This window comes from Ctenocephalides felis, unplaced genomic scaffold (assembly GCF_003426905.1).
Source record: "Ctenocephalides felis isolate EL2017-DRISC unplaced genomic scaffold, ASM342690v1 CF-g0.4_SCAFFOLD_03573, whole genome shotgun sequence".
NCBI classification, from domain to species: domain Eukaryota; kingdom Metazoa; phylum Arthropoda; class Insecta; order Siphonaptera; family Pulicidae; genus Ctenocephalides; species Ctenocephalides felis.
In genome coordinates this window covers 24,348,869-24,359,844 of record NW_020539727.1, presented here as the reverse complement: position 1 = coordinate 24,359,844, position 10,976 = coordinate 24,348,869, and the positions used below count along the sequence as shown (strand labels likewise).

General features: G+C 24.3%; 1 protein-coding gene across 1 annotated transcript in view; it reads right to left on the bottom strand.

Annotated features, from left to right (window-relative positions):
- The window catches only part of LOC113389158 (lambda-crystallin homolog), a 31,316-nt gene extending 24,398 nt beyond the window's left edge, over positions 1-6,918 (bottom strand). The window contains exon 1 of the mRNA XM_026626215.1: positions 6,888-6,918. The gene's annotated coding sequence lies outside the window, so the exon portion shown is untranslated. The remainder of the gene's footprint in view (positions 1-6,887) is intronic.
- Positions 6,919-10,976: the final 4,058 nt, after the last annotated feature.

The following is a 10,976-nucleotide window of genomic DNA, read 5'->3' as shown; positions in this document are numbered from 1 at the left end:
TTGACGTTTTCTCTATGAGTATGCAAATTAATGTTGCATTCTCAGTGAAAGAGTTAAAACAACAAATCGTGATTGATACAGTTCGATGGCAAATTAAAAATGTTACATAAACAACCTTTTGAATTTCTAAAATATCTCAAGCGTTCTCGAGATATTTCATTTTTAAACATTTCGATTTCGCAGGATCCATATTGATTTTTTACAACTTATAAAATTTGCAAAGTGTAAAAATGCAATTTTATAAAAACTATTGCAGATATTTTGGTGATTCAAAAAGGTGTTCTAAAAACATTTTTAATTTGCCATCGAATAGTAAAACTTACGAATTCCAGTTTTTACTCCTTTACTAAGAATATGTTATAAAAATATGCACTTTAAGCTTTTGGTAAAAAAAGTTACAAGTATAAGTTAACAGTATGTATAAAAATATATATAATAGGTTTTGGCAAACTAATTTACAGCTGTGCAATATATTATTTAATGTTTTATATGTGAGTAAGCACGTTTATGTTGCATTCTTAGTGAACGAGTTAAAACAACAAATCGTGATTAACACAGTTCGATGGCAAATTGAAAGTATTATATAAGCAACTTTTTGAATTTCTAAAATATCTCAAAGCATTCTCGAGATATTGCATTTTTAAACATTTCGATTTCGCAGGATCCATATTGATTTTTTACAACTTATAAAATTTGCAAAGTGTAAAAATGCAATTTTATAAAAACTATTGCAAATATTTTGGTGATTCAAAAAGTTGTTTTAGAAGCATTTTTAATTTGCCATCAAATAGTAATACTCTCGATTTCCAATTTTCAAAAGTTTATCAAGAATATGCTTTATACATATTAACTAATATATTTTTGAAGTTAATTTTTTATTACCGGTTGTGTTATTTAATGTTTTCTATTGATGTAGCATTTAAATAGAAAAACATTTTTAATTAATTTTAAATAAAAACGAATATCAATTTGAGTATTTGTTGTTATAATAGACACTTTAAACAATAATTTACCCAAATTACAAAGTTGTAGTACACACGGTGCGACCCGGAGAATATTTTAAAAATATTATACTGATTCGGAACTGTTCAAAATAATTCGCACGATTTCGCATATATATATATATATATATATATATATATATAAATCTATTCTTTATCCGTAATTTCTTGCGAATGAATGATCCTCAAACAACAAATACTAAAACCGATGAATACCATGAATGAATGAATGAATAATACTAAATGCGTGTATTTAGCGCATTCAGTTTCCTTTTGTCAGGATTTGTTTGTGAGATCTCGTATTACACAAAAGCCCCAAACAACACCTATAATAAAGGACCAACACCTATACATATAATATATACATACACCTATGCCTCGTGTCCCTAGTCTACCCTAAATTAAACGCCTAAATGTGTTTTGCTCCAGATTTGTTTGTCGGTTCGTGTAATTTTACACTAAATTGAAGAATTTCGAAGGGAATTGAAAGGAATTATTTGTCACAGAATAATAGACAGACAGATGACAGGTTTTTGTAAAGGAATTTAGGCTTTTTGTTGGGAACAAATCGTCTAGAAATCCGTCTGTCTATAAGGAATTGCAAGGAGGTATTTAAAATTTGTGGTGAAAAATATTTAATTATTTTATAAAAAAAAACTTACCAATTTTACTATTTTTTACTAAAGTATACACATTAAGAAGTAGCATACTAAAATTTGATAAGTGTACGTCCTGAAGAGCTCGCTAAATAAATTATTTCTCAAAAGACTTATGTGATCAAAGTTGTATGTATTACAATGCACTTTTTATGGTTAGTTAAAAATATTTTAAAATTTTGTGAGAAAACTTACAAATTTTACTATTTTTTACTAAAGTATACAGATTAAGAAGTAACACACTAAAGTTTCATCTGTGTACGTCCTGAAGATCTCGCTAAATAAATTATTTCTCAAAAGACTTATGTGATCAAAGTGAAATGTATAACGATGCACTTTTTATGGTTAGTTAAAAATATTTTAAAATTTTGTGAGAAAACTTACAAATTTTACTATTTTTTACTAAAGTATACATATTAAGAAGGAACATACTATAATTGCATATATGTACGTCCTGAAGAGCTCGCTAAATAAATTATTTCTTAAAAGACTTATGTGATCAAAGTGAAATGTATAACAATGCACTTTTTATGGTTAGTTGGAAATATTTTAAAATTTTGTGAAAAAACTCACAAATTTTACTATTTTTTACTAAAGTATACACATTAGGGAGTAACATACTAAAACTTCATATGTGTACGTCCTGAAGAGCTCGCTAAATAAATTATTTCTCAAAAGACTTATGTGAACATTTATCACATAAGTCTTTTATATATTTACCAACAAAATTAATAGAGTAAAATTAATGCCCATTGTATTTTTGCAACAAAAAAATTGTGTAACTAATTTTGGGTGAACAAAATCATACGTTTTAGTATTTGTTGTTAAAATAGACATATTAAAGTATAATTTTGTAAAATTGCAAGATTGTAGTACAAACGGTGCGACCAACAAAATTTTTATTTATACAAAACATTGTAAAGTTATTAAAAATAATAATCCATCCATAAAACTCAAAGCACATTTTTATCTTTATATAACTGAAAATAAAATAATTATTTAAACCGTTAAATAAAAATTATCTTTATATAGATAAACAAAAAGTCCGTCTTTATCTAGATTAAATATATTTTTTTCAAAAGTTCCTTTTTAGACTACTTTATTTTGCAAAAAAACCTTTTTAATACCTTGAATTCTTTTGTATCTTCAGATAAGATATCATAAAAGAAAAGGAATATTTTTCACGGGCAATTACGAACGAAATTGAAGTAATTGTATGATAGATAAGATAAAGATTTAATTTACCGAAAGATTTGAGATAATTTAAGATAAAAAGGACTGTCTGTCGGCAGTAAATGTAAAAAAAGTCAGACAGGTGTTTGAAAAATAGGAAAAAAATTTCATTGCTTTTTGACATGGAATTGTTTTTTAAATTGTTATATAATATATATATATATATATTATATATATATATATATACATACATATATATTTAATAATCTGCCCCAAACAGTTAAATTCGCAAATTAATTCTCCTAAAACAATTGTTTTCGCCTGCTCTCCAAAAACTTTCCGAAACTTTCTACAAAGTTTCCTCTTGGCAAGTAACTGTTTTCTTAATTTTCATACTAAATCTGTTTTTCTTCTGCCTTTTAATTATTATTAATGGAAAAATCCGAAATGTATTTTAACGGTCTTAATTTTCGACTCGAAATGGTTTCTGTTCTAATAATATTTTAATGGGTACATAAAGAAAAATTGGATTTAAAACATTGGTGGACAAGGATTTAGACATAGTAAATTATAATCCAGGAAGATTACCGCTATGTGGTTTCGATGGTTTAGCCTGAAGAGCTCTTTAAAAACAACGTTGATAACGTACACTCTTATAAACAAAAAATTGATACCATATAAAAACTCGATGAATGATAAGCGGTTTTTTGTAATTTTTGCCATTTATTTCTACGATCTAACTATATTTCTATAATTCAAAAAATCCTAAAAAAATCCCTTAACAAACTTCAGGAAGATTTATGAAAATCCGAATAATCGTTCAGGAGGATTAATCTTTTATACACCATTACAGAAGAATTTTATATATAAGATATATGTTGGGAAAAAATATTAGAAATTCAAATAAAACTGTAAATAAAATTAACATATATTAAACTATTTTTATCAAAAATTACAGCATTCTAGTACCCACTGTTTAGCCTGAAGAGCTTCCTAAAAACGTCATTGAATACATAACTATAGAATACATAGCGCTTTGTTGAGAAAATTAATAATATGTACAAATTTTTAATAAGAACTTGTAAATTTACCTACTACATATTAAAGTACACAAATTGAGAACGATTATTCGGATTTTGATAAATCTTCCTGAAGTTTGTTAAGGGAATTTTCTAGGATTTTTTGATTCATAAAAATATAGTTAGATTGTAGAAATAAATGGAAAAAATTACAAAAAACCGCTTATCATTGATTGACATTGAAAATATTTGAGGCATTATTGAAATTAGAGTGTTGCAGTACCAACGATTTATCCTGAAGAGCTCCTCAAAATCAACATTTGTGTCACAATGTTCTTCAAGACCTCCAGTATCGAATTAATTATATAATTTTCAATAAAAACTTGTAAATTTAACTACTACATGTTAAAGTACACAAATTAAGAACGATTATTCGGATTTTGATAAATCTTCCTAAAGTTAGTTAAGGAAATTTTCTTTTGATTCATAGAAATATAGTTAGATTGTAGAAATAAATGGAAAAAATTACAAAAAACCGTTTATCATTGATTGACATTGATAATATTTCAGGCATTATTGAAATTAGAGTTTTATAGTACCAACGATTTATCCTGAAGAGCTCCTCAAAATCAACATTTGTGTCACAATGTTCTTCAAGACCTCCAGTATCGAATTAATCATATAATTTTCAATAAAAACTTGTAAATTTAACTACTACATATTAAATAAAGTACACAAATTAAGAACGATTAGTCGGATTTTGATAAATCTTCCTGAAGTTTGTTAAGGAAATTTTCTAGGATTTTTTGATTTGTAGAAATATAGTTAGATTGTAGAAATAAATGGAAGAAAATACAAAAAAAAAAAACGCTTATCACTGATTGACATTGAAAATATTTGAGGCATTATTGTAGTACCAAAGGTTTACCCTGAAGAGCTCCTCAAAATCAACATTTGTGTCACTTTTTAAATTTTCTTCAAGACCTCCAGTATAGAATTAATTATGTATCTTCTTCGTCTTGTCTTCATTTGTGTGTGGTCTTCATGTAAGTTGTTATTTCTTCGTTGGTCTTTCGATCTCTTCACTCTACTTTTTTTTTTCTTGGTAATAAAAATTAAGAGCTCACAGATGAACCGACCGACAGGTGGCCAATGTATGTAGGAATTGATAATTACGAGTTGGATTTTGAGGAGCTCTTCAGGGTCAACCAATAGTAGTAAATTTTAGTTTTGCTTTTTTCTTATTCATAATCATAAATATATTATATTTTAATATTGTCTTAGCCTATAAGTGAATGGAAATGTTTGGCAGATGACAGTCTTCATTTGTTTTTAATGTCAAACAGTGCCTCAAATATTTTCAAAGTCAATCAATGTTAAGCGGTTTTTTTGTATTTTTTTCCATTTATTTCTACAATCTAACTATATTTCTATAATTCAAAAAATCCTAGAAAATTCCCTTAACAAACTTCAGAAAGATTTATGAAAATCCGAATAATCGTCTACGAAAAAATGCTTTTCTGTACAAAGCGCATTTAATATATCACATTTTAATTGAAAATTAGACGTTGTTAATGCTATGTTTGAAGAGCTCTTCAGGGTTAACCAATGGTAGTAGAAATCTGTAATTTTTAACAAATATACTTTAATATATGTACTTTGATATGTAGTACTTAAATTTACAGTTTTTAGAAGAGAGCTGGTTGAAAAATATATAGATAATGAAAAATAACAAAAAATATGAAAAACAAGTTGTTTTCGTACTAAAATATGCCAAATGAACAAAACTTGTAAAGAACACTGATATACATTTTTTTTAAATTTTGTCTAATATTGTGTAAATTTATCAAAACACATATTTATTATTATATATCGTTAGAAAGCTTTACTATAAGTATGTGTATATGAATTTTTATCATTTAGAACAAAATTGTATTAAAAAAATTAGTCAAACTTCCAAAATAGAATATCGAACCTATGAAAAATTAAATTTTAAAAATTAATTAAAAGCCTAATTATTTTGTCGGTACAAAATTTGTTCTTTGAAAGTTAATCTTTAAAATTAATCTCTAAATAAAAAATAGGGCTGTCAACCGTAATAATTATCTAAATTCGATAAATTGGTCCATTTGTTTGAGGTCCATCTGTTTTTCATCGAAATTTATGGCCAGGATAAAATAAAATTGGACAAAAAATAGGAAAAAAGGATTTTTTATCTAAATGTGGTAGCCGAAGGATATAATGAAGCTATTGTCTGTTTTTTGTATTAATTAGAAGGATTTATTAGCATGTGAATTGTTTAAAGAAAATATTTTTTATTTTTAAAGTGTTAACTTTTTTACGACAGTTTTGTGTTGAAATAGACAATTTTAAGTTATATATATATATATATATATATATATATATATATATAAATTTAAACAGAGATAAAGTCAAACTTAAAATTTGAAAATCTGGTTTAACTCGTACTGATATTTGGTTAAATTTTTTCATATCTAGCAAATGTTATACCAAAAATTTGTTTGAATAGCTAATTATTATTATATATCACTAAAATGGTAATAAAATTTACTACAATCGTGTACAATCTGATTTCTAAACTTTAGTACAAAATTTAATACAAAAAATAGTTAAACTTTGGAATTGAAGGGCTGAATTGCATATGACTCGTTTAATTCGAGGTGACATTTTGTATTATAGTGACAAAATTTGTTCAAAACTCTGTTTATTATTATATATCATTGAAAAGCCAATAAAATTTATTGTAACAGTGCATAAACAAATTTATAACATTTAGAACAAATTTTAATATAAATAATCATCAAACTTTTACATTGATAATCGTGCACCTAACAAGACTCGATTGACGTAAATTTTGGGTCCGTATTTAGCATTAAATTAGTAAAATTTGTTCGAACACTTACGTATTATTATATATCAATAGAAAGCTAATCAAATTTCCTACAACCCCATTAAAACACTTTAATAACATGCAGAACAAAATTTTATCAAAAAACAGTTTCTAAATCCAAACTCACCTGTGTCCATTTACTCCCTCAGTGTACGATTCCACGTCTGTTTCCTTTTCCTGAAAAAACAGAACAGAAGTACATATATTTAATATTCATATTCCAGAGTAGAAATTTTAATTACTTCAAACATGGAATGGAATATTATTATTAGGTTCCGTACTAAATAAACATCGTTTCGAAAAAGGTTAAATCAACAACAAAGAACATATTTCTTTCGTTGTGGTAAAAGGAGAATTTACCTTTGTAAAAGGTAAAAGGAGAGCTGGTAGAAAAATATATAGATAATGAAAAATAACAAATGGAAAAAATGTTTTTTTGGTATTAAAATATGGAAAATAAACAAAATTTGTGAAGAGTTTCACTAATATACATTTTTTTAAATTTTGTTTAATATTAGGTTGTCAAATATCTCCCTTCCGCTTTTTTGCTCTTGGTTTAGAATACAAAAAGGCGGAAGGGAGATATTTGATAACCTTATATTGTGTAAATTTATTGAAATACATATTCATTATTATATACCGTTAGAAAGCTTATAAAATTTACTACAAGTCTGTGTATACTAATTTTTAAAGTTTAGAACAAAATTATATTAAAAAAATTAGTCAAAGTTCGACATCGAATATGGAAGCTATGTACCAAGATGTGCCTACATTAGCGTACTTTTTTTTTTTAATTTTGCCTTATATTTTTTAAATTTATCAAAACACATATTTATTATTATATACCATTAGAAAGCTTATACAATTTACTATAAGTCTGTGTATACCGATTTTCAAAGTTTAGAACAAAATTATATTAAAAAATCTAGTCAAACTTCGGAAATTGAATATTGAAACTTTTTACCAACGTATGTTAAATATGTATTTATTTCTTCCCCCAGCTCTCTGTCTATTACCCCTTGAAAATGAATAAAATAAATACAAATATGAATGTTATAAATAAACAAAAGCACACAACTTGAGTATAGTAGTAGAGTATTTTATTTTTTGTTTAATTTAAAAGATGTTGGTAAATATTTGTTGAAGTGTTTTTAAGAAAAACACAAGACTCTTATTATTTGAACAAGACTCGTTCGATAATTTCATATTTAAAGAAATGTGCCCTTTTCTAATGTCGACCAATTAGTTGGGTAAAACTTGTTCGAAGAAGAAAAAGTTCGAGTTAAAAATAATTGTATGAATAAATAAATTAAATATTACAATTGTAATAGTAGGAAAATGAAGATACATTTTTGGACTTCGATATTTGACTAACTTTTTTAATATAATTTTGTTCTGAATGTTAAAAATTCATATACACATACTTGTAGTAAATTTTATGAGCTTTCTAGTGGTATATAATAATATATAAGTGTTTTGATAAATTTAATCAATATTATGCTAAATATAAAAAAATTTACTTCAATGAAGACACCCTCTTGATTCATAGGTTTGATATTAAATTTCCAAAGTTTGACTAATTTTTTTTATATAATTCTGTTCTAAAAAAATTGATATACACAGACTTCAAGTAAATTTTATGAGCTTTCTAACGATATATAATAATATTAGGTTGTCAAATATCTCCCTTCCGCTTTTTTGCTCTTGGTTTATAATACAAAAAGGCGGAAGGGAGATATTTGACAACCTTTATTTTAAATATGTGTTTTAATAAATTTCAGCAATATAAAGCTAAATTTAAAAAAAATAGTTCATATGTTCTTGGTACATAGTGTCGATATTTAATTTTAAAGTTTGACTAATTTTTTTAATATAATTTTGTTCTAAACTTTGAAAAGTGGTATACACAGACTTATAGTAAATTTTATAAGCTTTCTAGTAGTATATAATAATATGTAAGTGTTTTAATAAATTTAAAAAATGTATACAAATGAAGGTGCGTACTTGGTATATAGTTTTAATATTAACTTTTGACTAATTTTTTGTATAATTTTGTTCTAAAAGTTATTAACCAATATACACCAATTTATAGTAAATTTTATTACCTTTTCAACAGTATATAAAAATATGTATACATTCAAACAAATTTTGCCCAAAAAATATAACAATATTTAAGCGTCCACCAAGTAAATGTCACCTGTTTTAAATGTCTAATTTTACCGATTTTTTAAAATATAATTTTGTTCTAAATGTTATTAACTAACTTATACTAAATCATAGTAAATTGTATTAGCTTTTTAGTGACATATAATAATAAATACATCTTCTAACAATATTTTGGTGAATAACGCAAAATTTAAACAAGTGCAGGAACAAATACTGTCTACGTATTGAATGTCAAGGTTTAAAGATTTCTTAAAATATAATTTTGTTCTAAATGTTATTAACTAATATATACTAATTCATAGTAAATTTCATTATTATTATTATTATTATTATTATTACTTTTATTATTACTTTTATTATTATCATTACTACTATTATTATTATTATTATTATTATTATTATTATCTTACTATTTCTATTATTGTTATTTTGTTATATTTTATTATTTTTCTAGTATTATTTTATCATTCAGAATTTTATTTATATTATTTATTAATTTTATTTTTATTATTATTTGCTTCTATTTTATATCAAATCATATTACGGATATTATTTTCATATAAATTTTATTCTTCACACTTTTATTTATTTAAATTTATGTTATTATTTATCAATATTACTAGATGGTAATGATTTAGCAGTTGTAATAATTATTGAAATTAAAAAAAAAAAATTCTCGCTCTGAACAAATCTTAGTACAAAATTTTAAGTACTATTATATAAAGTTTAAATTAAATTTAACTACTAATGACCTAACCCTAAATACCTGATTATTTTACCTTAAGTAAATGAAATCACCTGAAATTTTTCACCTAAATCTCTTGAACTAAATCTATTCTCGTTACTAAGTTAATCCAAAGATTACACCAAGAGAGAGGAAATTTATTATTTAGCTCCTAGGATTGATAACAGGAAATTTCCGGTTGCCGTTTCCGAGTGTAAAGGGTGGAAGAGGGTGAAAATTTAGGGTAAGGGAAAAGATAGGAAGTGCGAAATCTTAATGAGAAACTATATATATAAGGAGCTATTTTCTCTCTAAATAGATCCACACACAGAGAGATGGCCAGGATGCGATACGAAACGTATTAATTAAATTTATACCATTTGTGTTGGAAATTATTATATATACTTTACTCATATATATGTTAAAATTATAATGTCATATTTTGTTACATTTTATATTATGCTAAATATTGAGCTCCATTTTATTGCATTTTTTTAAATTTATCTATTGTTTTTCTTTGCCTTTATAAAATTTATTTTTTTCATAAAAAATTACATTGCATTCTATTGCATTTTATAATACTTATAAATATTTGTTTGAATTTCTATGATTTCTGCAATATTTTTGTAGACTTTGTTGCAATTTATAATATTTTATTATTTTTGTAGACTTTGTTGCAATTTATAATATTTTATTATTTTTCTAGTATTATTTTATTATTCAGAAATTTTATTTATATTATTTATTAATTTTATTTTTATTATTATTTGCTTCTATTTTTTATATTAAATCATCATATTACGGATATTATTTTCATGTAAATTCTATCCTTTGCACTCTTATTTATTTAAATTTATGTTATTATTTATCAATATTACTAGATGTTAATTATTTAACAGTTGTAATAATTATTGAAATTAAAAAAAAATAATAAAAAAAATTGTTTTGTGTTTCATAATAATTTATAAGGTTTTGTTATATTTTATAAAATGTTAGATTCTTACTTTCATAAAGTTTTCTGTATTTCGTTACATATTTTTATATTTTTCTACGTGAATTTTAAATATTTTTTGATGAAGCATTTTTAATATTTAGCTTTATATAAGAAAAATTAATCATAATACGTATTTATTGTGATATGTCATTTTAAAGCTATTAAATTTTGCAATAATTTGGAATAAACTAATTTATAACATTTAGAACAAAATTATATTTTAAAAAAATTTTAAACTTCGACATTCAATACGTAGACAGTATTTGCTCTTGCATTTGTTTGTATTTTGCGTTGTGTAGCAATAAAGTTATTAAAAAATGTTGTTATTATTA